The 27,500-nt window shown below is 43.7% G+C and overlaps 1 protein-coding gene across 1 annotated transcript in view; it reads right to left on the reverse strand.

Annotated features, from left to right (window-relative positions):
• LOC123999669 (kelch-like protein 8) overlaps positions 1-7,130 on the reverse strand; it is a 38,850-nt gene extending 31,720 nt beyond the window's left edge. The window contains exon 1 of the mRNA XM_046305647.1: positions 6,987-7,130. The gene's annotated coding sequence lies outside the window, so the exon portion shown is untranslated. The remainder of the gene's footprint in view (positions 1-6,986) is intronic.
• Positions 7,131-27,500: the final 20,370 nt, after the last annotated feature.

The raw sequence follows: 27,500 nt of genomic DNA on the forward strand, positions 1-27,500 counted from the left end.
ACAAAATGAGCTGACTAAAAGCTTGGTCAAAACCATTTGATTTTGAGATGGGGGTGAAAACCAAAGTTGTCCTATATATTCATTGGCTCTGCCATAGCTCATTTGGAAATAATAAGTATTGATACACAACTAGCTGAAACACTTAATCTGTTTAAAAAATCACAAGTTAACAAGTGAGTGATTTCAGAACCAGTGGAGGGGGACAGAAAAATGAATCTGGTAGTAGATGCCTAGTCTCCATTATGGCTCTAATCTGATAGTGGGGTGGTAGATTCCTAGTCTCCATTATGGCTCTAATTTGATAGTGGGGTGGTAGATTCCTAGTCTCCATTATGGCTCTAATCTGATAGTGGGGTGGTAGATTCCTAGTCTCCATTATGGCTCTAATCTGATAGTGGGGTGGTAGATGCCTAGTCTCCATTATGGCTCTAATCTGATAGTGGTAGTGGGGTGGTAGATGTCTAGTCTCCTATATGGCTCAGATCAGGTACCATAGTACCATTAGAGCCATAGTATACACTTTAGACATACATCATTCACACAAACACCCAGCTCAGACGGGCCCAGCTCAGACGGGCCCAGCTCAGAGAGGCCCAGCTCAGAGAGGCCCAGCTCAGAAAGGCCCAGCTCAGAGAGGCCCAGCTCAGAGAGGCCCAGCTCAGAGAGGCCCAGCTCAGAAAGTCCCAGCTCAGAGAGGCCCAGCTCAGAGAGGACCAGCTCAGAGGGCCCAGCTCAGACGGGCCCAGCTCAGACGGGCCCAGCTCAGACGGGCCCAGCTCAGAGAGGCCACGCTCAGAGAGGCCCAGCTCAGAGGGGCCCAGCTCAGAGGGGCCCAGCTCAGACAGGCCCAGCTCAGACAGGCCCAGCTCAGAGAGGCCCAGCTCAGAGAGGTCCAGCTCAGAGGGTCCCAGCTCAGAGAGGCTCAGCTCAGAGGGGCCCAGCTCAGAGAGGTCCAGTTATTGAACGCCATCAGCAGCCGATTTTAATTTAGAATGGAACATGAATGTTGATACGACAAATGTTTAGTGCATTTTGTTCACTAATTAAACCAAACCTAATTGTTTCAAACCAAAACATAGCATTCCTGTATAGTATCAGAACCCATGCATCTACACTGAGCAAAAATATAAACGCAACATGTAAAGTGTTGGTCCCGTGTTTCATGAGCTGAAGAAATGTTCCAAACATCAGATTATTTCTCAAAAATGTTGTGCACAAATTTGTTTACCTCCCCTGTTATAGTGAGGATTTCTCTTCCAAATGGTGATCACACCAGATATTGACTGGTTTTCTGATCCACGCCCCTACTTTAATTTTTTTTTCCTTTTTTTGATTTTTACGGCATATCTAGATGCATATCTGTATTCCCAGTCATGTGAAATCCATAGACTAGGGCCTAATAGATTTATTTAAATGGACTGATTTCCTTTTATGAACAGTAACTCAGTAAAAACGTTTAAATTGTTGCCTTTATATTTTTGTTCAGTATAGATACGTATTGAATCGTCTTGAAAGACAATATGGAAGAATACAGAGTAGTCATTCCCTCCGCAAGGCAATGAAACAAACAAAATGTCAGTATAGAAAAAGTGGAGTCGCAATTCAAGACACGAGACGTACGTGGTAGTCTACAAACAATCACGGACTGCAAAAGGAAAACCAGCCACGTCGCGGACAGCGACGTCCTTCTTCCAGACAATCTAAACACCTTCTTTGCCCGCTATGAGGATAATACAGTGCCACCGATGTGGCCTGCTATCAAGGACTGTGCATGATCTATTCAACTATGGCATAATTCTACTGTTTGTATTAATTTGTATTTTGAAGGCTAACCGCAAAGTCCACTATTGTGGCTAATCCTTATGGTGGCTAGCTTCAGATAGATGGGTCATACCACCATTAATCAAATAAGAACTGTCTTATAAATGAGGGTTATTTTAGATGACAACTAGTGATATATAGCTAGCTAACTATAGCTACTGATACAGATGTCATTTGCTGTGTTTTGGGGAAGAACATTGTTAGCATCCATGAGCTAGCTTTTTTTTATGACCAGCACTGTAGGTCCTCGAGACAACTTTACCAGCATCATAGCATACGTATCGATGAATCATTGTGTTATGAAATACGAGTGATCGTGTAATCAATGTTTAATTACTGCGTAAAAGAATGTATGAAAGCGTTAAATTATTATGTGACGTGCAGTCATATTCAGTTCCTGATTGGTCAACGAGCTTATTTGACACATCAAATAGTGTTTTTGACATGCAAAGACCCAAACGGCGTTCCATAGAAATTCTGGTTGAGAATGAAACAACTGAACAATGAAACAGCACAGCAAGTAAGTGAAAGAAATAGGTTTTGATTATGTTTTACTGGTAATGGGGACATATGTAAATGCCAACTAAATACCTTTTTGGTCAGTGTGGTGTGTGTGTGTAACCTTTATTTAACTTGGCAAGTCAGTTAAGAACATATTCTTATTTACAATGACGGCCTACCCCCGGAAAAAGACGACACTTGGCAAATTGTGCACCACCCTATGGGACTCCCAATAACGTCCGGATGTGATACAGCCTGGATTCGAACCAGGGACTGTAGTACACATCTTGCACTGAGATGCAGTGCCTTAGACCGCTGCGTCAACTATTTAACTGTACGAGAATGTTTAAAAGGCCGCAAAAAATATAATAATCGGTTATCGGGTTTTTTGGCAAGGAAAATATTGGATATCGGTATAGTAATATATAGTATTGCAGCCTGGTATACTATTATATAGTATTAGTAACCCTGCTTTTACACCTGCATTGTTTGCTGTTTGGGGTTTTAGGCTGGGTTTCTGTACAGCACTTTGAGATATCAGCTGACGTACGAAGGGCTATATAAATAAATTTGATTTGATTTGATTTAGTATACATTATATTAACTGCCTGCATTTGGACATGGAGCAATTAGTGCCTGTAGCAGGGTTTATGGACAACAGGCATGTAGAAGGTGCTACAATGTAGCCAATGTTGACATTCTAAATAACATGCTAGACAACCAACAATATAAATTACACTTGGCTAACTTAGGGACAATTGCCATGCTAACCAGTATTTGGAAACTAGCTAACTAGCAATCTGTTCCATGCTTATGTTTTCAACCAAATAAGTGACAAGCTAGCTGATGAGAGTTTTCATCTGTATTCATCTGTCTACATACCACCACAGACCGATGCAGGCACTAAAACTGCACTCAATGAGCTGTATACCCCCATAGGCAAACAGGAAAACGCTCATCCAGAGGTGGCGCTCCTAGTGGCCAGGGACTTTAATGCAGGGAAACAAATCAGTTTTACCTAATTTCTATCAGCATCTTAAATTTGCAACCAGAGGGAAAAAAATTATAGACCACCTTAAAATCACACAGAGACGGGTACAAAGCTCTCCCTCACCCTCCATTTGGCAAATCTGACCCTAATTAGATCCTCCTGACTTCTGCTTACAAGCTAAAAATTAAAGCAGGAAGCACAAGTGAATCGGTCTATAAAAAAGTGGTCAGATGAAGCAGACGCTAAACTACAGGACTGTTTTGCTAGCACAGACTGGAATATGTTCCAGGATTCTTCCGATGGCATTGAGGAGTACACTACATCGGAGCCGGTGCAGTACGATTCGATCTTAGTCCTGTATTGACGCTTTGCCTGTTTGATGGTTCGTCTGACGCCATAGTGGGATTTCTTATAAGCTTCTGGGTCCCGCTCCTTGAAAGTGGCAGCTCTACCTTTTAGTTCAGTGCGGATGTTGCCTGTAATCCATGGCTTCTGTTTGGGGTATGTACGTACTAGAGGTCGACCGAGTATTCGGCATGGATGGTTGTTATGAAAACTTGAAATCGGTAATCGGCATATTTGGACTACACGAGGAGTCTGCGTGGCAGGCTGACCACCTGTTACGCAACTGCAGCAAGGAGCCAAGTTAAGTTGCTAGCTAGCATAAAACTTATCTTATAAAAAAACAATCAATCTTAACATAATCAGTAGTAAACTACACATGGTTGATGATATTACTAGCTTGTCCTGCGTTGCATATAATCCATTTCGGGGCCTGTTAATTTCTCATCGAATCACAGCCTACTTCGCCAAACGGGTGGTGATTTAACCGGCGCTTTCGCAAAAGAAAAAAACACTTATTGCACCAATGTACCTAACCATAAGGCATCAATATTAACTAGGGAAATTGTGTCACTTCCCTTGTGTTCTGTGCAAGCAGAGTCAGGGTATATGCAGCAGTTTGGGCCACCTGGCTCATTGCGAATTGTGCGAAGACCATTTCTTCCTAACAAAGACAATAAATCATTTGCTAGAATATTACATAATTATGACATAACTTTGAAAGTTGTGCATTGTAACAGCAATATTTCGACTTATGGATGCCACCCTTTTGATAAAATACGGAACGGTTCCGTATTTCACTAAAATAATAAATGTTTTGTTTTTCGAAATGATAGTTTCCGAGTTTGACCCTATTAATGACCTAAGGCTCCTATTTCTGTGTTTATTATATTATAATTAAGTCTATGATTTGATAAAGCAGTCTGACTGAGCGGTGGTAGGCAGCAGCAGGCTCATAGGCACTCATTTAAACAGCACTTTCGTGTGTTTTGCCAGCAGCTCTTTGCTGTGCTTCAGGCATTGCGCTGTTTATGACTTCAAGCCTAACAACTCCCGAGATTAGGGTGGCAATACTATAGTGCCTATAAGAACATCCAATAGTCAAAGGTATATGAAATACAAATGGTATAGAGAGAAATAGTCCTATAATTCCTACAATAACTACAACCTAAAACTTCTTAACTGGGAATATTGAAGATTCATGTTAAAAGGAACCACCAGCTTTCATATGTTCTCATGTTCTGAGCAAGGAACTTAAACGTTAGCTTTTTACATGGCACATATTGCACTTTTACTTTCTTCTCCAACACTTTGTTTTTGCATTATTTAAACCAAATTGAACATGTTTCATTATTTATTTGAGGCTAAACTGATTTTATTGATGTATTATATTAAGTTAAAATAAGTGTTCATTCAGTATTGTTGTAATTGGCATTATTACAAATAAATAAATAAAAATTGGCAGATTAATCGGTATCAGCTTTTTTGGTCCTCCAATAAATCGGTATCGGCGTTAAAAACATAATCAGTTGACCTCTAGTTTCAAGCAGACGACCATAGTCCCTGTGCCCAAGAACACGAAGGTAACCTGCCTAAATGACTACCAACCCGTAGCACTCACGTCTGTAGCCATGAAGTGCTTTGAAAGGCTGATCATGGCTCACATCAAAACCATTATCCCAGAAACCCTAGACCCACTCCAATTTGCATACCGCACCAACAGCTCCACAGATGACGCAATCTCTATTGCACTCCACACTGCCCTTTCTCACCTGGACAAAGGGAACACCTAAGTGAGAATGCTATTCATTGACTACAGCTCAGCGTTCAACACCATAGCGCCCTCAATGCTCATCACTAAGCTAAGGATCCTGGGACTAAACACCTCCCTCTGCAACTGGATCCTGGACTTCCTGACGGGCCTCCCCCCAGGCGGCAAGGGTAGGTAACAACACATTCGCCACGCTGATCCTCAACACGGGGGCCCCTCAGGGGTGCGTGCTCATAGTCCTCCTGTACTCTCTGTTCACTCATGACTGCACAACCAGGCACAACTCCAAAACCATCATTAATTCTGCTGATGACAACAGTGGTAGGCCTGAATCTCTGACAACAATGAGACAGCCTATAGGGAGGTCGTCAGAGACCTGACCATGTGGTGCAAGGACAACAACCTCTAACTCAAAGTGATGAAGACAAAGGAGATGATTGTGGACTAGAGGAAAATGAGGACCGATCATGTCCCCATTCTGATCGACGAGGCTGTAGTGGAGCAGGTTTAGAGCTTCAACTTCCTTGGCGTCCACATCACCAACAAACAAACATGGTCCAAGCACGCCATGAAGAGGGCACAACTCCCCCTCAGGAGTCTGAAAAGATTTGGCATGGGTCCTCAAAGGTTTTACAGCTGCACCATCGGGTTGCATCACTGCCTGGTATGGCAACTGCTCAGCCTCCAACCGCAAGGCACTACAGAGGGTGTCAGAGGAAGGCGCTAAAAATTGTCAAAGACTCCAGCCACCCTCGTCATAAACTGCTCTCTCTGCTACCGCACAGCAAGAAGTACCAGAGCGCTAATTCTAGGTCCAAGAGGCTTCTAATCAGCTTCTACTCCCCAAGCCACTCCTGGACAGCTAATCAAATAGCTACAGAGACTATTTGCATTGCCGCCCACCCCTACGCTGCTGCTACTCTCTGTTATTATCTATGCGTAGTCACTTTAAAAACTCTATACCTACATGTACATATTACCTCGACACCAGTACCCCCTGAATATAGCCGCACTATTGTTATTTACTGCTGCTCTTTAATTATTTGTTATTCTTATCTCTTACTTTTTTTTGTATTTTCTTAAAACTGCATTGTTGGTTAAGGGTTTGTAAATACGCATTTCACTGTCACGTCTATACGGGTTATATTCGGCGCATGTGACAAATACAATTTGATGTATGGTTGTTATGCTAGCTCACTTGCTAATGACTGTTAGCTGGGTAAATAGCTAGCTAGAGCTAGCGGTATTCATAAGTCTCTCATATCTTTGCGATACTATAACTTAGAGTATAAGTGTCGGTAGGAGTATGAACGATCATAAGTAATAGCTTTACTGGTGTAGTTATATTTTTTTGCTAGTTAAACAAGCAATCTGTTCAAATTCATTGGTTACCAAGAAGCTAACGAACGTTAACAAGCTAAGCTGAAAATTAGCTACCAACGTTACTCATGAACTCATGTAAGATGTTGGAGGAAACGAATTACTGTTACCCTCGCTGTACATTTACTACCTGGAACACGTTGAGCCAATCTACATGAAACAAATTTATTTTTCTGTTACCTCATATTGTAAAAAAATCCAATCACACTTTCATTTACAGGCACAGAAATGAAACCATTCGACTCGCTCTGGACGATATGGTGCGTGCGCAGACATGTATTCCGGAAGTTTCTTGATATCAGGAAATAACCAATGGTGCCTGCCATTGGTCAGTTCCGGTGTTAGGAGACTAATGTTCTCTCGACACTGATTATTTGTTTTTATTTCATCTTTATTTAACCAGGTAGGCCAATTGAGAACAAGTTCTAATTTTCAACTGTGACCTGGCCAAGATAAAGCAAAGCAGTTCGACACAAACAACACACAAAAAAAGAAGAAGAAAAGAAGAAATATTTATAAATATGTACAAACAGTGTATTCCTAAAGACTAACATAACAATGATCTACTATTTACAAAACTCACACATGGAATAAACAAACATACAGTCAATGATACAATAGAAAAAAATAGTATATGTACAGTTTACATAGCAAGTTAGGATAACTAACAAAAAAAGTTAGGATAACTATCGTGGTTAGGAGAATAGGCTTAAGGTTAGGTGTAGCTACAGTTTTCCCCGAGCGAAAGAAACGGCCACGGACTAATGGCGAGTATCAATGGGTGTATATTCATATCAAGAAACGCCGATAACAGAAAACGACCCTAATTGCTGTCTGCAATTGCACACTTCTCGGTCTGGCACAGATGGTGCAATTTCTTCTTCTTTGTCTTTTATTTTATAATGGCGGTCCGCAAACAAACGGTTCAGGTGCATGCCCCCACCTACTGTGCTGGATTGTGCGATCATTATGGTTTGCCAAATTCTGTACTGCACATTTTGTATATATACATATATATATAATAACAAATAAACAAATACCTCCCTACTAACTTCTAACAAACCCTCCCATATCCCCAAACACTCTACCAGTGTGAGTGAAGGAAGCCAGCTGTGCCCAACCAGGTTCAGTCATTAGAGGACTTGTACCGGGATAGACAGTAAAAGCCCCTGTACCGAGAGCCCGCAGAGTAGGATCTTCAGTGGCTAAGGAACCATCTCCCGGGCAGATTCAGTGGAATGACATACCTCCTTGAACCTGAGCCAGGACAACTGATACCACCCCTGTCTATTCCAGTGTAATCTCTTATCATTTCTATATGAACGAGGTGAAATCTATTTTATTTAATGGTGTCAGAATGTTCTGCTGTATTAAATCAATTCAGAACTAACTTGTTGACATGTTCTATTACAGACCTTTATTTAACGAGGTAGGCTAGTTGAGAACAAGTTCTCATTTACAACTGCGACCTGGCCAAGATAAAGCATAGCAGTGTGAACAGACAGCAACACAGAGTTACACATGGAGTAAACAATAAACAAGTCAATAACACAGTAGAAAAAAAACAAAGAGTCTATATACATTGTGTGCAAAAGGCATGAGGAGGTAGGCGACTAATTACAGTTTAGCAGATTAACACTGGAGTGATAACTGATCAGATGGCCATGTGCAGGTAGAGATACTGGTGTGCAAAAGAGCGGAAAAGTACATTAATAAAAACAGTATGGGGATGAGGTAGGTAAATTGGGTCGGCTATTTACCGATGGACTATGTACAGCTGCAGCGATCGGTTAGCTGCTCAGATAAGCAGATGTTTAAAGTTGGTGAGGGAGATAAAAGTCTCCAACTTCAGTGATTTTTGCAATCCGTTCCAGTCACAGGCAGCAGAGAAGTGGAAGGAAAGGTCGGCCAAATGAGGTGTTGGCTTTGGGGATGATCAGTGAGATACACCTGCTGGAGCACGTGCTACGGGTGGGTGTCGTTATCGTGGCCAGTGAACTGAGATAAGGCGGAGCTTTACCTAGCATGGACTTGTAGATGACCTGGAGCCAGTGGGTCTGGCGACGAATATGTAGCGAGGGCCAGCCGACTAGAGCATACAGGTCGCAGTGGTGGGTGGTATAAGGTGCTTTAGTAACAAAACGGATGGCACTGTGATAAACTGCATCCAGTTTGCTGAGTAGAGTATTGGAAGCTATTTTGTAGATGACATCGCCAAAGTCGAGGATCGGTAGGATAGTCAGTTTTACTAGGGTAAGTTTGGCGGCGTGAGTGAAGGAGGCTTTGTTGCGAAATAGAAAGCCGACTAGATTTGATTTTAGATTGGAGATGTTTGATATGAGTCTGGAAGGAGAGTTTGCAGTCTAGCCAGACACCTAGGTACTTATAGATGTCCACATATTCTAGGTCGGAACCATCCAAGGTGGTGATGCTAGTCGGGCGTGCGGGTGCAGGCAGCGAACGGTTGAAAAGCATGCATTTGGTTTTACTAGCGTTTAAGAGCAGTTGGAGGCCACGGAAGGAGTGTTGTATGGCATTGAAGCTCGTTTGGAGGTTAGATAGCACAGTGTCCAAGAAAGGGCCAAGAAGTATACAGAATGGTGTCGTCTGCGTAGAGGTGGATCAGGGAATCGCCCGCAGCAAGAGCAACATCATTGATATATACAGAGAAAAGAGTCGGCCCGAAAATTAAACCCCCATAGAGACTGCCAGAGGACCGGACAACATGCCCTCCGATTTGACACACTGAACTCTGTCTGCAAAGTAGTTGGTGAACCAGGCAAGGCAGTCATTAGAAAACCCGAGGCTACTGAGTCTGCCGATAAGACTCTTCCATTTCCTAATAATTGCTCCCACAGTTGATTTCTTCAAACCAAGCTGCTTACCTATTGCAGATTCAGTCTTCCCAGCCTGGTGCAGGTCTACAATTTTGTTTCTGGTGTCCTTTGTCAGCTCTTTGGTCTTGGCCATAGTGGAGTTTGGAGTGTGACTGTTTGAGGTTGTGGACGGGTGTCTTTTATACTGATAACAAGTTCAAACAGGTGCCATTAATACAGGTGACGAGTGGAGGACAGAGGAGCCTCTTAAAGAAGAAGTTAAAGAAATCTTGCTTGTTTGTAGGTGACCAAATACTTATTTTCCACCATAATTTGCAAATTAATTCATAAAAAATCCTACAATGTGATTTTCTGGATTTTTTTTCCTCATTTTCTCTGTCATAGTTGAAGTGTACCTATGATGAAAATTACAGGCCTCTCTCATCTTTTTAAGTGGGAGAACTTGCACAATTGGTGGCTGACTAAATACTTTTTTGCCCCACTGTATGTATTTTCTGCTTTCTACACACACCCCTGAGAAACACACATTGAAGGATGCTCTTGGTGGAGTGGTTTAGCCGTGGGCTATTAAGGACATTGGAATAAGGATGTGGCTGGTAATACACACTTTGATGGGAGAAACGGCCTGTTCTTCATCAGTGTACAATACCCAAAGAATACTATGGAGGTGGTAACATTAATCCCGGCCATGAAAGGGAAAAGGGAAATCCAAATCTGGAGAGTAAACAACAAATAGACAGGGTAGCCTAGTGGTTAGAGCGTTGGACTAGTAACCGCAAGGTTGAGAGTTCAAACCCCTGAGCTGACAAGGTACAAATCTGTCATTCTGTCCCTGAACAGGCAGTTAACCCACTGTTCCCAGGCCGTCATTGAAAATAAGAATGTGTTCTTAACTGACTTGCCTGGTTAAATAAAGGTAAAATTAAAATTTTAAAAATCACAACTTGTGTCAAATGGTCAACGATTAATGTAAGTGTGATGAAGATATTACTAGCCTTGATACCCTTTTCAGTCTGAATGTTTTAATTTGTTTTATTTGATATAATAGTTATGCAGTTGCTGACAATCGTACCGTACTGGCTGGCTCCTGGAGATGCTGTACCATTCCTCATTTTATTTATTTTTTACCAGGCAAGTCCGTTAAGAGCTGTCATTGAAAATTGAAGCTGTCATTGAAAATTGAAAAATTCTTATTTTCATTGACAGCCTAGGAACAGTGGTTAACTGCCTATGTGGTTAACTGCCTAGGTGGTTAACTGCCTAGGTGGTTAACTGCCTAGGTGGTTAACTGCCTATGTGGTTAACTGCCAAACCCCAACCGTGCACCCGAAATATGAAGAATAGAAAGAGAAATCTGCTATAAAACACCTAGGTGTATTGTAATGGCATTCTGCGATTGTCATAAGGCATAAACGTGTAGCCTGAATTGATGTATCCACAGTTGTCCATGGCAGCCTCGGTTTTGGCCACTCATCCACTAGCGTCTCAATTCGGAGCGAATACCACCCGGTTTCCAGTCAATTCACACATTGTTCACGTGGCTGACATGCAGTCATGTTAAATAATGGTGTTAGGATTTTGTTTTATTTTGTGTATGTGTGAGTTAAGTTTTGTTTTGTCCTCTAAATTGGCCATCCCATTCAACAGTACAATGAATGTCATTGTTAGTATTGCTGTCTTTTTTATTATATTTTTTATTGTAAAATAATAAACATATTATAAAAAATAAAATAAAAAATAATGGTGTCATTTTCTTATTTAACCTTTATTTAACTAGGCAAGTCAGTTAATAAGAACACATTTTTATTTAAAATGATGGCCTACTTGTGACAAATCCATCACAGATCTTGCAAAGACTAGGCCCTCCTATCATACACCCAAGATTTCAAACTTCACATCTATGTCCATGGTAAGCTAGGGAACAACTAACTTAGACCAAGCGTTTATTTGAAACAGTCTTTTATTTGCCAAATTGTGTCCCAGTGCATTTAAATGCGACAGGCGGCTGTTTGAGGCTCAACGTTTAATGTGAGTGTTACTGTCCCTTTAAGAGTGACTGATGAGATCACAGCTAGAATGGGCTCCCAGGCGGTTCATTCCTTCCAGGATCAGCTGGCTGCCTGCGGCTGTGGAGAGGCAGCTCCAGTTTCAAACATTATTATTTCTAGCTGTTAATTATTCACTGTGCGCGAATGTAATTACTGCGACTACAGTATATTGTTTGACATGTTGCCTGTCAAAATATTGACTGGTTAGCTAGCTAAGTTGTATCGCGTTTTTTGAGGAACTGTTATCGCAAATGACAACTGTTTGTCCGATTTGTTATTTGCTAACGAATATGTCCTTTATTCTAAGATGTTAAGCCATTGTATTGTTGCAATTCTAATTTATTGTTTGACTTACAGACGACAGTGTATTGACACACGTTGGATAATTACAGTTTAATGATGGCACAGAAGCCTGACGTTTATGTTGAACCTACCATCAAGAGCACAATCTCCATATCTATGCCTACACACACCAGTAATACATAGAGGTTTCACCCTCTTCAACATTTACTGTATCATAAAGCATGTACCTCACAGTTGCAAGCCCAGTTTCAATGTAATTCAATCTGGGGATTGGTACATCTTGCTGATCCAGTCAGAACCAAGTCTGATGTGAAGTAAAAATAAATAAAAAATGGAATCCCATAAAACAATGTTAATGTGTCAAGAATTATATAACGGTAATCATAAGCATAAAATAACTGCTGTTGGCAGATTCCAGCAGATCAAAGAACTCGATACATATTGTAAAATAAAAACTAATTTTAAACACATAAAACATTGATGTGATTGATGAGGTCAAATTAAACCTCAATTACCTGTATTTTTTTTTACCTCAGATTTGTAATGAAATACACATCACATGCCATATGAATGAGGAATCCATTACCAAATCCGATTGTTTTTATGATCGGTATAGTGGTGAGATTCTCTACAAAACACACAATCAGGCCTGTCACATGGCACACACTGCTTTTGTTATGTGTTTGTGGTGTTATTATTCACTTGTTAAATGACCCCCTGGTCTGGTCTCGCTGAACAGGATTTATTTTAATTTGATCTCTATTTTACCTAGGCAAGTTAAGAACAAATTCTTATTTTCAATGACGGTCTAGGAACCGTTCAGGGGTAGAACGAGAGATTTGTACCTCGTCAGCTCGGGAATTTGAACTTGCAACCTTTCGGTTACTAGTACAACACTCTAACCACTAGGCTACCCTGCCACCCCGAATCCACCAAGTAAGCTGAGCATCCAGATGGTTGGGCAGCCCTGGGTCATTTAGACCATCAGAGACCCTAGCTGGAGAGTGTTGGTGAACACCAACTGAAAGACCATGCCTTAGAAAACACAGAAACACACACAGAAAGCAATCTATAAACGGCAGACATGGGACACAGAATAATAACACACAGATGCAGTGTGAATCTGCTCACACTTGTTCAAAATACTCCAGGATGTTGACAAATGAACTCAAAACTAAACAGTGAAACGTGAGGTACTGAGATGGGCCTGTGATGTTTTCAAAGTGCACGCTAGATACGCTGGAACTCATAAACGTAATAAGCAGTTGTGTTTGATGGGACACAGAGAGGTGCCGAAGCCAATGACGGGACAATCCCAGAGAGGTGAAGCCCTTAGTGAGTTGGAGCCCAGTTTCTGTGGAGTTGTTCTGGGGTCCAGAGTATGTTACCCATAGACTCCTCAGACTACATTAGTATTCATTAGTAATATGTTGACTGGTTAATGGTGTCTTATGCACAGGGTAACCTAGTGGTTAGAGTGTTGGACTAGTAACCGGAAGGTTGCAAGTTCAAATCCCTGAGCTGACAAGATACAAATCTGTCGTTCTGCCCCAGAACAGGCAGTTAACCCACTGTTCCTAGGCCGTCATTGAAAATAAGAACTTGTTCTTAACTGACTTGCCTAGTAAAATAAAGGTAAAAATAAAATAAAACATGTGGCACAATCCCCTTAGGGGGATCAATAAAATATATGATCTTATGTGTCCACCTACAAACTGGTATGCTGAGTCAATCAAATGTTAGGGAAGCCATTACAATCAGTGATGCTCATGTCTGTTTATTGCTCAGTAGTTGTATAACAGAATGTTGTGCATCGGTTAAAAGTATAAAATATAGTGTTATACAATCTACTCTGAGGCCCATTACAGAAAAATGTGCGATGTAGGCAATTAAAGATATACTTTATAGTGTCACATGAAAGCCATTCACTTTAACTAAGCCAGTAAAATCATGCAACAAATGATGAACATCTTATCTCTGTAGGGTAGAGGAAAAAAGCCCTGCCCCCTATGTTGATGTTATATTTTCATATGAATATTTAGTCTCTGACAAACATGTCTCTGACATACAATACAGTTGAAGTCTGAGGTTTACATACACCTTAGCCAAATACATTTAAACTCAGTTTTTCACAACTCCTGACATTTAATCCTTGTAAAAAATTCCCTGTCTTAGGTCAGTTAGGATCACCACTTTATTTTCAGAATGTGAAATGTCAGAATAATAGGAGAATTATTTATTTCAGCTTTTATTTCTTTCATCACATTCCCAGGGGGTCAGAAGTTTACATACACTCAATTACTATTTGGTAGCATTGCCTTTAATTTGTTTAACTTGGTTCAAACATTTTGGGTAGCCTTCCACAATGAGTTGGGTGAATTTTGGGCAATCCCTCCCTACAGAGCTGGTGTAACTGAGTCAGGTTTGTAGGCCTCCTTACTCGCACACACTTTTTCAGTTCTGCCCACAAATTTTCTATAGAATTGAGGTCAGGGCTTTGTGATGGCCACTCCAATACCTTGACTTTGTTGTCCTTAAGCCATTTTGCCACCACTTTGGAAGTGTGCTTGTGGTCATTATGTCACTCCCTGACCTTAGATATCTCTGTTTTCTATATATTGTGGTTAGGTCAGGGTGTGACTAGGATGGGTACTCTAGGTTTTTATATGTCTAGGGTTTTTTGTATGTCTATGTTGGCCTGATATGGTTCCCAATCAGAGACAGCTGTTTATCAATGTTTCTGATTGGGGATCATATTTAGGCAGCTCTTTTTCCCACTTTGTGGTGTGGGATCTTGTCTACAGTTAGGTGCCTGTGTGCAGTTAGCTACACCAGTAGCTTCACGGTTTGTTTGGTTGTTTGTTGTTTTGTTGAGTTTCAGTTCATTAAAAACACGTGGAATTCTATTCCCGCTGCGCCTTGGTCTCATCATTACGACGGACGTGACACATTATCCATTTGGAAGATCCATTTGCGACACAACTTTAACTTCCTGACTGATGTCTTGAGATGTTGCTTCAATATATCCACATAATTTTCCTCCCTCATGATGCCATCTATTTTGTGAAGTGCACCAGTCCCTCCTGCAGCAAAGCACCCACACAACATGATGCTGTTACCCCTGTGCTTCATGGCTGGAATGGTGTTCTTCGGCTTGCAAGCATCCCAATTTTTTCTCCAAACATGACGATGGTCATTATGGCCAAACAGTTCTATTTTTGTTTCATCAGACCAGAGGACATTTCTCCAAAAAGTACGATATTTGTCCCCATGTGCAGTTGCAAACCATAGTCTGGCATTTTTATGGCGGTTTTGGAGCAGTGGCTTCTTCCTTGCTGAGCGGCCTTTCAGGTTATGTCGATATAGGACTTGTTTTTGTTTTACTGTGGATATAGATACTTTTGTACCAGTTTCCTCCAGCATCTTCACAAGGTCCTTTGTTGTTGTTCTGGGATTGATTTTCACTTTTCGCACCAAAGTACGTTCATCTCTAGGAGACAGAATGCGTCTCCTTCCTGAGCGGTATGACGGCTGCGTGGTCCCATGGTGTTCATACTTGCGTACTATTGTTTATACATATGAACGTGGTACCTTCAGGCATTTGGAAATTGCTGACAAGGATGAACCAGACTTGTGGAGGTCTACAATTTTTTTTCTGAAGTCTAGGCTGATTTCTTTTGATTTTCCCATCATGTCAAGCAAAGAGTCACTGAGTTTGAAGGTAGGTCTTGAAATACATCTGCAGGTACACCTCCAATTTACTTAGATAATGTCAACTAGCCTTTCAGAAGCTTCTAAATCCATGACATCATTTTCTGGAATTTTCCAAGCTGTTTAAAGGCACAGTCAACTTAGTGTATGTGACCCACTGGAATTGTGATACAGTGAATTATAAGTGAAATAATCTGTCTGTTAACAATTGTTGGAAAATTACTTGTGTCATGCACAAAGTAGATGTCCTAACCGACTTGCCAAAACTATAGTTTATTAACAAGAAATTTGTGGAGTGGTTGAAAGATGAGTTTTAATGACTCCAAACTAAGTGTATGTAAACGAGTTTTAATGACTCCAACCTAAGTGTATGTAAACTTCTGACTTCAACTGTATATACACCTCTAACAAAGAGTTGTCTGAACTCTGTAAGAAAACGTCTCTGGTTAAGCCAAGCTGAGCTGTACTGCGTACCTACTGCTTACCTATCCACAAAGGTTGCTGGAGCCGTGCTGGAAAGGATAATGTGACAAGAAAATATCTGAGCCAGCACAAACACAGTACTGGTTAGCAGTACTGGTTAGCAGTATTGTTCACACGGTTTACTTTCCCTCTGCCTGTTATAGGCATCATCACAGATAAGAGTATTGCTTTGTTACATACTGCCAATACCATGCCGGTCCTAGTGTGGACAGAGAAACTAAACACAGTTAGACATGCAGCCTAATTCCATGTGTCCTCACCCTGTTCTGGGTCACCACTGCTCTGCTGGTGACAGGCTCCACTGCCCTGGTGCTCCACGACACAAGCCTCTACCACGGAGTACACCAGCGCTCTCTTCTCTACCACGGAGTACACCAGCACTCTCTTCTCTACCACGGAGTACACCAGCACTCTCTTCTCTACCACGGAGTACACCAGCACTCTCTTCTTTAACACGGAGTACACCAGCACTCTCTTCTCTAACACGGAGTACACCAGCACTCTCTTCTCTAACACGGAGTACACCAGCACTCTCTTCTCTACCACTAAGTACACCAGCACTCTCTTCTCTACCACGCAGTACACCAGCACTCTCTTCTCTACCACGGAGTACACCAGCTCTCCCTTCTCTACCACGGAGTACACCAGCACTCTCTTCTCTACCACGGAGTACACCAGCTCTCCCTTCTCTACCACTAAGTACACCAGCTCTCCCTTCTCTACCACGGAGTACACCAGCTCTCCCTTCTCTACCACGGAGTACACCAGCACTCTCTTCTCTAACACGGAGTACACCAGCACTCTCTTCTCTAACACGGAGTACACCAGCACTCCCTTCTCTACCACTAAGTACACCAGCTCTCCCTTCTCTACCACTAAGTACACCAGCTCTCCCTTCTCTACCACGGAGTACACCAGCTCTCCCTTCTCTACCACGGAGTACACCAGCACTCTCTTCTCTAACACGGAGTACACCAGCACTCTCTTCTCTACCACTCAGTACACCAGCTCTCTGTTCTCTACCACTCAGTACACCAGCACTCCCTTCTCTACCACTATGTACACCAGCTCTCCCTTCTCTACCACGGAGTACACCAGCTCTCCCTTCTCTACCACGGAGTACACCAGCACTCTCTTCTCTACCACTCAGTACACCAGCTCTCCCTTCTCTACCACTCAGTACACCAGCTCTCCCTTCTCTACCACGGAGTACACCAGCACTCTCTTCTCTAACACGGAGTACACCAGCACTCTCTTCTCTAACACGGAGTACACCAGCACTCTGTTCTCTAACACGGAGTACTCCAGCACTCCCTTCTCTACCACTAAGTACACCAGCACTCTCTTCTCTACCACGGAGTACACCAGCTCTCCCTTCTCTACCACGGAGTACACCAGCACTCTCTTCTCTAACACGGAGTACACCAGCACTCTCTTCTCTACCACTAAGTACACCAGCACTCTCTTCTCTACCACTAAGTACACCAGCACTCTCTTCTCTACCACTCAGTACACCAGCACTCCCTTCTCTACCACTAAGTACACCAGCACTCCCTTCTCTACCACTAAGTACACCAGCACTCCCTTCTCTACCACTAAGTACACCAGCACTCCCTTCTCTACCACTAAGTACACCAGCACTCCCTTCTCTACCACTAAGTACACCAGCTCTCCCTTCTCTACCACGGAGTACACCAGCACTCCCTTCTCTACCACTAAGTACACCAGCACTCCCTTCTCTACCACTAAGTACACCAGCTCTCCCTTCTCTACCACGGAGTACACCAGCACTCTCTTCTCTACCACGGAGTACACCAGCACTCCCTTCTCTACCACTAAGTACACCAGCACTCTCTTCTCTACCACTCAGTACACCAGCACTCTCTTCTCTACCACGGAGTACACCAGCACTCCCTTCTCTACCACTAAGTACACCAGCACTCTCTTCTCTACCACTAAGTACACCAGCTCTCCCTTCTCTACCACGGAGTACACCAGCACTCCCTTCTCTACCACTAAGTACACCAGCTCTCCCTTCTCTACCACTAAGTACACCAGCTCTCCCTTCTCTACCACGGAGTACACCAGCACTCTCTTCTCTACCACTAAGTACACCAGCTCTCCCTTCTCTAACACGGAGTACACCAGCACTCTCTTCTCTACCACGGAGTACACCAGCACTCTCTTCTCTACCACTAAGTACACCAGCTCTCCCTTCTCTACCACAGAGTACACCAGCACTCTCTTCTCTAACACGGAGTACACCAGCACTCTCTTCTCTACCACGGAGTACACCAGCTCTCCCTTCTCTACCACTGAGTATACCAGCACTCTCTTCTCTAACACGGAGTACACCAGCACTCTCTTCTCTACCACGGAGTACACCAGCACTCTCTTCTCTAACACGGAGTACACCAGCACTCTCTTCTCTAACACGGAGTACACCAGCACTCTCTTCTCTACCACGGAGTACACCAGCACTCTCTTCTCTACCACTAAGTACACCAGCACTCTCTTCTCTACCACTAAGTACACCAGCTCTCTCTTCTCTACCACGGAGTACACCAGCACTCTCTTCTCTACCACGGAGTACACCAGCACTCTCTTCTCTACCACGGAGTACACCAGCACTCTCTTCTCTACCACGGAGTACACCAGCACTCTCTTCTCTACCACTAAGTACACCAGCTCTCCCTTCTGGATCAATGTAGAATTGCCCATTTATATAGTAATAACTGGATAATACTGTTTTCAGCAGAACAAGGAAGTAAAACGTTGCACCATATCAACTCAACTGGTCAGATACAGCAGAACCGGCTCAACTGGTTAGATACAGCAGAACCAACTCAACTGGTTAGATACAGCAGAACCAACTCAACTGGTTAGATACAGCAGAACCAACTCAACTGGTTAGATACAGCAGAACCAACTCAACTGGTTAGATACAGCAGAACCGACTCAACTGGTTAGATACAGCAGAATCGACTCAACAGCTTCTCAGGAAGGAACGACAGCCGCAGGATGGTGGAACAGATCGGGATGTTCTGGGCCCGTCTCCATGGCGATGGTTCGACACCTGTAACCAAGATGAGGGATGGGCTTTCAGCAGGGGGGGTGCCATGTCGACCATATACGTCAACATCCAAATCATATAGCCAAGAAGTCAGCAATAGCAATCTTATAACAAACGGTATGTGATGTATTGGTGTCTTTGTAACTGGGGCCGCTGAACCATCTGTATCACGCAGCACTGGCCATCTGTATCACGCAGCACTGGCCAACTGTATCACACAGCGCTGGCCAACTGTATCACACAGCGCTGGCCATCTGTATCACACAGCGCTGGCCATCTGTATCACGCAGCGCTGGCCAACTGTATCATGTAGCGCTGGCCATCTGTATCACGCAGCGCTGGCCATCTGTATCACTTAGCGCTGGCCATCTGTATCACGCAGAGCTGGCCATCTGTATCACGTAGCGCTGGCCATCTGTATCACGCAGAGCTGGCCATCTGTATCACGTAGCGCTGGCCATCTGTATCACGCAGAGCTGGCCACCTGTATCACGTAGCGCTGGCCATCTGTATCACGCAGAGCTGGCCATCTGTATCACGTAGCGCTAGCCATCTGTATCACGCAGAGCTGGCCATCTGTATCACGCAGAGCTGGCCATCTGTATCACGTAGTGAAATACAATGAACAAAACAGTGTAGTAGTAATATTATGTATTAGTTGGTTCATTAAATAGTTCATCTTAGGTCCCAACAGGAAGTCCACTGGTCACAGACGTCAGTTCAAACGTCTACGTTTTAATTTACATTTGGTTGAGTTGTAAACTAACGTGAATTAAACATGAAATAAATCAAATTAAACATTTCACCTTCATTGTATTTAGGTTAAAAGGTTGGGTGAAAAAAAATATGAAATTCCCTGACAGTGATTACTCTTTTCAAATCCAATCAGTTTGACGTTGATTCAACGTCATCACATAGATGTTTTTGTTTGTTTGTTGAAAACAACATTGATTCAACCAGTTGTTGCCCAGTGGGAGGAAGATGACATAAACCCAGAAGAGCTGCCCCCCCCCCCCCTGCCTGCACCCCATGGCCATGCTACAAATTCTCAACCTGGCAGGAGAGGAAAAGGAGAAGCTGATGTCTGTTGTTGTTTTCAGGTCCTTTTGACATGTGGCCTTGTCATAGTTCACTGCCTTGGGGATAATGAGAAGGGTTGACCATAACAGAGTCATTCAAATACAATGATAATGCCTTGTCATAGTTCACTGCCTTGGGGATAATGAGAAGGGTTGACCATAACAGAGTCATTCAAATACAATGATAATGCCTTGTCATAGTTCACTGCCTTGGGGATAATGAGAAGGGTTGACCATAACAGAGTCATTCAAATACAATGATAGGATGAATATTTTCTGACATCTTGTCATGGCTGTTACCATTATCGAATAACTCATCATCTTCGTGAGAAAGACGACGGGGTGTTTGGTTTGATATTCTGATTTCTGCCACGGCTGCCTGACGATGACAGCGGTGATGAACTGGGCGCTGTCGCCTATCAGGGGGAAGATGGTGAAGGGTCTGGAAAAGTCAAAAGGTCATTGTTTGGTGACCCGTGCCATTGAATATAATAGAGGTGGGGTCATAGTGACTTGCACTAGACATATAGCAATAGACCACAATGATTTTGTCATTCTCAACATATAGAAATATGCCTCATTGTGTTTTGTTTGTTTTGCTCAAATGGACAATGAGCAGTGATGTCCAACGGGCCTTTGAAAAAAGAAAATACTTTCTCTGACTTATCATATAATATGGGCTCATCCTGCAGGTGGTTTCTGAAACAGATTACATCTTAAAGTTTAAGTTAGGGAGTGTTTCCTACCCATGGTCGAGAGAGAAGGCCCCGTTGTACACTCCAACTGTTAACAAGCTACTTGTAGCTGTGGTTTCATGGCAACAGCACTGATATCAGCAGCATACCACCCTGCATACTGCTGCTGGCTTGCTTCTGAAGCTAAGCAGGGTTGGTCCTGGATGGGAGACCAGATGCTGCTGCTGCTGGAAGTGGTTTTGGGAGGCCCAGTAGGAGGCACCCTTTCTTCTGGTCTAAAAAAACATATTCCATTGCCCTCAGGGCAGTGATTGGGGACATTGCCCTGTGTAGTCTTTGGCACTTATTGTAAGAGTAGGGGTGTTAACCCTGGTGTCCTGGCTAAATTCCCAATCTGGTCTTCATACTGTACCATCATCCCCAGCTTATAATTGTCTCATTCATCTCCTCTCCCTTGTAACCATTCTCCAGGTTGTTTCTGTAAATGAGAATGTTCGCAGTCAACTTACCGGGTTAAAAAAAAAATGTCATGGTTAAGTTTGTCACAGGAAAGCTTAGCCAAATACGGTCTACCGGTTTATTGAAACTCAAGCTGTTGTGATACTTTGAATTTGATTATTGCAAGACACTTTATGATGCAAAACCAGGTATAAGCAGAGATGAACAAGGAAGTAAGGCTTTGAGAAAATGTACTTGAGAGCGGTACGAGAGTTCTCCCAGGCTCCTGTCATGTCTGTGCTCGTTTTTGTCAATAAAACATGACATACTCTGGATGACATCCTAATCTCTCTTCATTATTGATTACCCTGATACCTTCAATGGCTCCTACGATGACCATGATAGAGGTGTCTGTGTGCCAGGAACCTCGGCAGAGAACAGCACTGTGCCAGGAACCTCGGCAGAGAACAGCACTGTGCCAGGAACCTCAGCAGAGAACAGCACTGTGCCAGGAACCTCAGCAGAGAACAGCACTGTGCAACCCTTATTACCATCAAGAGAAGCCCTCCCACCACAATACCCACCCACCTAGAGAAAGAGAGAGACATTTTTAAATGGGGTTTTAAACCAATTACCCTTTATGGTTGTGAGGTCTGGGGTCTGCTCACCAACCAATAATTCACAAAATGGGACAAACACCAAATTGAGACTCTGCATGCAGAATTGTGGAAAAAAATATCCTCTGTGTACAACATGAAACACCAAATAATGCACACAGAGCAGAATTAGGCCGATACCCGCTAATTATCAGAATCCAGAAAAAACCTGTTCAATACTACAACCCCCTAAAAGGAAGCGATTCCCAAACCTTCCATAACAAAGCCATCATCCACAGAGAGAGGAACCTGGAGAAGAGCCCCCTTAGCAAGCTGGTCCTGGGGCTCTGTTCACAAACACAAACAGACCCCACAGAGCCCCAGGACAGCAACACATTTAGACCCAACTAAATCATGAGAAAACAAAAAGATAATTACTTGACACATTGGAAAGAATTAACAAAAAAAAACTGAGCAAACTAGAATTCTATTTGGCCCCAAACAGAGAATACACAGTGGCAGAATACCTGACCACTGTGGCTGACCCAAACTTAAGGAAAGCTTTGATTATGTACAGACTTAGTGAGCATAGCCTTGCTCTTGAGAAAGGCCGCTGTAGGCAGACCTGGCTTTCAAGAGAAGACAGGCTATGTGCACACTACCTACAAAATGAGGTGGAAACTGAGGATTTTTTCCAGAATGTAGGCCTTTGGAAAAGCTACATAGACAACATCCTAATGGTATTAAATGGTACTAGTTCATTTCTTATATTAACTTATCTGACGCCAAACTCAAATTCACAGCAGAGAGAAGTCGGGATGTATCACCGCCTGGAACGGCAACTGCACCGCCCTGAACCACAAGGCTCTCCAGAGGGTAGTGAGGTCTGCACAACGAATCACCGGGGGCAAACTACCTGCCCTCCAGGACACCTACACCACCTGATGTCACAGGAAGGCCAAAAAGATCATCAAGGACAACAACCACCCGAGCCACTGCCTGTTCACCCCGCTATCATCCAGAAGGCGAGGTCAGTACAGGTGCATCAAAGCTGGGACCGAGAGACTGAAAAACAGCTTCTATCTCAAGGCCATCAGACTGTTAAACAGCCACCACTAACACTGAGAGGCTGCTGCCTACATAGAGACTCAAATCATTGGCCACTTTAATAAATGGATCACTAGACACTTTAATAATGTTTACATACAGTGCCTTGCGAAAGTTATTCGGCCCCCTTGAACTTTGCAACCTTTTGCCACATTTCAGGCTTCAAACATAAAGATATAAAACTGTATTTTTTGTGAAGAATCAACAACAAGTGGGACACAATCATGAAGTAGAACGACATTTATTGGATATTTCAAACTTTTTTAACAAATCAAAAACGGAAAAATTGGGCGTGCAAAATTATTCAGCCCCTTTACTTTCAGTGCAGCAAACTCTCTCCAGAAGTTCAGTGAGGATCTCTGAATGATCCAATGTTGACCTAAATGACTAATGATGATAAATACAATCCACCTGTGTGTAATCAAGTCTCCGTATAAATGCACCTGCACTGTGATAGTCTCAGAGGTCCGTTAAAAGCGCAGAGAGCATCATGAAGAACAAGGAACACAAGGCATGTGCAGGTGGCGTCAAATTCATTGTAATTGAAAACACTTGAACATCCACAAAACTGGCCAAAATCTACTAGAGTTCACAACATTGCCCCCTAGCGTCTAGCCGATTCCGTTACACACAGCAAGCAGCTACCCAAGAAGCGTGACACTTGGCTCCCAGGCCCGCCTAATGGAAATTACAAAGTCTGGCCACTGTGTACATTGCGACAATACGACCAATACTAACGTTGTTTACCACCCGAGAACAGTTAAACAATACAACATTCAAATCTTCAATAATTGTAGCACCACAAATGTCATATAGATGTTCAAATGCATCTGCAGCTTATATTGATCAATCTAAACGAGCATTGAAATTTAGCGTCGCAGAACACAAGGCTGCTATTTGTAGCCTAATAAAAACACTGACTATGTGTAACAGTATAACTTTAGTCCGTCCCCTTGCCCTTACCCGGGCTCGAACCAGGGACCCTCTGCACACATAGACAACTAATGCCATACCATTTATACATATGAAGTGGTTAAAAACAGTATGGAAACATTAATAAAGTGACTAGTGTTCACTATGTACATATGGCAGCAGTCTCTAAGGTGCAGGGTAGAGTACCGGGTGGTAGCCGGCTAGTAACATTGACTAAGGTTCAGGGCAGGGTACTGGGTGGAGGCCGGCTCATGGTGACTATATTATGGCCTGAAGATAACTGTTTTTCAGTCTCTCGGTCCCAGCTTTGATGCACCTGTACAGTCTCTGCCTTCTAGATGGTAGGGGGGTGAGCAGGCCGGTGGTTCGGGGGGCTGAGGTCCTTCCTGTGACCCCAGGTGTTGTAGATTTCCTGGAGGGTAGGCAGTGTGCCCTCAATTATGTGTTGTGCAGACTGCACCACCCTCTGTAGAGCCCTGCGTTCACGGATGGTGCAATTGCAGTACCAGGCGGTGATACAAGCCCGACAGGATGCTCTCAATGGTGCATCTGTAAAAGTTTGTGAGGGTGTTAAGGGCCAAGCCAAATTTATTCAGACTCCTGAGGTTGAAGAGGCGCTGTTGCACCTTCTTCACCACACTGTCTGTGTGGACGGGCCATTTCAGGTTGTCAGTGATGTGCAGGCTGAGGAACTTTGAGCTTTTCACCCTATTCACTGCTACCCTGTCAATGTGGATGGAGGCGTGCTTTCGCTACTGTCTCCTGCCGTCCACAATCGGCTCCTTCGTTTTGTTGACGTTGAGGGAGAGGTTATTTTCCTCCTAGACTACTGGTACAACATTCATTCCATTCCAGTGCATTTGAAGATTATTATTAGTCTCTGCCCTTCACAACTCTCTGAGGGAAAAGGTTGAGTAGTGAGAGAGAGGGAAAAGGTTGAGTAGTGAGAGAGAGGAAAAAGGTTGAGTAGTGAGAGAGGAAAAAGGTTGAGTAGTGAGAGAGAGGAAAAAGGTTGAGTAGTGAGAGAGGGAAAAGGTTGAGTAGTGAGAGAGAGGGAAAAGGTTGAGTAGTGAGAGAGAGGGAAAAGGTTGAGTAGTGAGAGAGGGAAAAGGTTGAGTAGTGAGAGAGAGGAAAAAGGTTGAGTAGTGAGAGAGAGGAAAAAGGTTGAGTAGTGAGAGAGAGGAAAAGGTTGAGTAGTGAGAGAGAGGGAAAAGGTTGAGTAGTGAGAGAGAGGAAAAAGGTTGAGTAGTGAGAGAGGGAAAAGGTTGAGTAGTGAGAGAGAGGAAAAAGGTTGAGTAGTGAGAGAGGGAAAAGGTTGAGTAGTGAGAGAGAGGAAAAAGGTTGAGTAGTGAGAGAGGAAAAAGGTTGAGTAGTGAGAGAGGGAAAAGGTTGAGTAGTGAGAGAGAGGAAAAGGTTGAGTAGTGAGAGAGAGGGAAAAGGTTGAGTAGTGAGAGAGAGGGAAAAGGTTGAGTAGTGAGAGAGAGGAAAAAGGTTGAGTAGTGAGAGAGAGGAAAAGGTTGAGTAGTGAGAGAGAGGAAAAAGGTTGAGTAGTGAGAGAGAGGAAAAAGGTTGAGTAGTGAGAGAGGGAAAAGGTTGAGTAGTGAGAGAGAGGGAAAAGGTTGAGTAGTGAGAGGAAAAAGGTTGAGTAGTGAGAGAGAGGAAAAAGGTTGAGTAGTGAGAGAGAGGAAAAAGGTTGAGTAGTGAGAGAGAGGGAAAAGGTTGAGTAGTGAGAGAGAGGAAAAAGGTTGAGTAGTGAGAGAGAGGAAAAAGGTTGTGTAGTGAGAGAGGAAAAAGGTTGAGTAGTGAGAGAGAGGAAAAAGGGAGCGAGTGAGACCGCAGACAGAGAAACAGAATGGAAAACAGAAACGGTCATTACCTATATTAAAGTACGGTGTTGTGATCGTGCCTGTCTCCACGCCAGGCGTGTGTGTAGACGTACTGACACAGAGGCATCATGCCCATACCAAACACTGTGGAGATACTCGTCATGGTGATGCTACAGACAACACAACCAAAATAGACCCAAAACAACAAACGGACGGATTAGCCTAGCAGGATGACCGGCCCATGAATGTTCACAGAGAACTAGAGGATCACGGGGGTGTATGTTATGTAGAACCAAGGTATTGTTACCTGTTGATTTGAGAATTCACAAAATAAAATCTGTCTCAGTGTACTACATTTTGACCAGAGACCTATGGGCCCTAGTCAAAAGTAGTGCACTATGTAGGGAATAGGGTTCCATAGGGCTCTGGTCAAAAGTAGTACACTATATAGGGAATAGGGTTCCATAGGGCTCTGGTCAAAAGTAGTACACTATATAGGGAATAGGGTTCCATAGGGCTCTGGTCAAAAGTAGTGCACTATATAGGGAATAGGGTTCCATAGGGCTCTGGTCAAAAGTTGTGCACTATATAGGGAATAGGGTGCCATTTGGGACATGGCCTAAGCAAACCCAACCACAGGAGGTCCATGTCCCCATCTATCCAGTATTTGATGATGTTGGCAATGACTCCTCCAAGACAGCGGCCCATGATGATTATAGCCACCGCCTGCCTGTACAGAGAAGCCCAGAATCAGCAGGTAGGCCGTGAGGGGGCATTTGAAGCCAAACTGGTACAGCAGTCCTACCAGGATAGCCCATGGCCTCGACGGTGCAGCCCAGAGGCAAGACAACCTGGGTCAGCAAGAACCATCTGGGGTTTTGAAGAACTCTGGGAACTTCAGAGTCTCTGCCCAACTGGGGGACTTCCGAGTCTCTGCCCAACTGGGGGACTTCCGAGTCTCTGCCCAACTGGGGGACTTCCGAGTCTCTGCCCAACTGGGGGACTTCCGAGTCTCTGCCCAACTGGGGGACTTCCGAGTCTCTGCCCAACTGGGGGACTTCCGAGTCTCTGCCCAACTGGGGGACTTCCGAGTCTCTGCCCAACTGGGGGACTTCCGAGTCTCTGCCCAACTGGGGGACTTCCGAGTCTCTGCCCAACTGGGGGACTTCCGAGTCTCTGCCCAACTGGGGGACTTCCGAGTCTCTGCCCAACTGGGGGACTTCCGAGTCTCTGCCCAACTGGGGGACTTCCGAGTCTCTGCCCAACTGGGGGACTTCCGAGTCTCTGCCCAACTGGGGGACTTCCGAGTCTCTGCCCAACTGGGGGACTTCCGAGTCTCTGCCCAACTGGGGGACTTCCGAGTCTCTGCCCAACTGGGGGACTTCCGAGTCTCTGCCCAACTGGGGGACTTCCGAGTCTCTGCCCAACTGGGGGACTTCCGAGTCTCTGCCCAACTGGGGGACTTCCGAGTCTCTGCCCAACTGGGGCAAGTGCATCATAATAGACGAACAGGAATGTTTGATTGAATTCTAAATACCAGTTAAGTGTGAATGAATTCCAGCTGA

This window comes from Oncorhynchus gorbuscha, linkage group LG16 (assembly GCF_021184085.1).
Source record: "Oncorhynchus gorbuscha isolate QuinsamMale2020 ecotype Even-year linkage group LG16, OgorEven_v1.0, whole genome shotgun sequence".
NCBI lineage: Eukaryota > Metazoa > Chordata > Actinopteri > Salmoniformes > Salmonidae > Oncorhynchus > Oncorhynchus gorbuscha.